This window comes from Phaethon lepturus, unplaced genomic scaffold (genome assembly GCF_000687285.1).
Source record: "Phaethon lepturus isolate BGI_N335 unplaced genomic scaffold, ASM68728v1 scaffold22246, whole genome shotgun sequence".
In the NCBI taxonomy this organism is placed as follows: domain Eukaryota; kingdom Metazoa; phylum Chordata; class Aves; order Phaethontiformes; family Phaethontidae; genus Phaethon; species Phaethon lepturus.
The window spans coordinates 1-217 of NW_010548558.1; positions in this window are offsets into that span (position 1 = coordinate 1).

The window sequence follows — 217 nt, forward strand, 5'->3', positions numbered from 1 at the left end:
GCCCTCTGCCAGCGGGCAGAGGAAGTCTCACTGCGGGGCTCCAATCGCAGCCATCAGCCCTGCTCCTCCCGGGCTCCCGCTGCGGCCCAGGGTTTCAGAAGATCCTTGGCCGGGCAGTAACTCCCCTTCCCTTTGATTTATTGTTCCCGGGCTGGACCCCCTCCTCCTGCCAACCTGCTCTTTCTCTCCATCCCCCCAGGACGCCCCCCACCCCGCC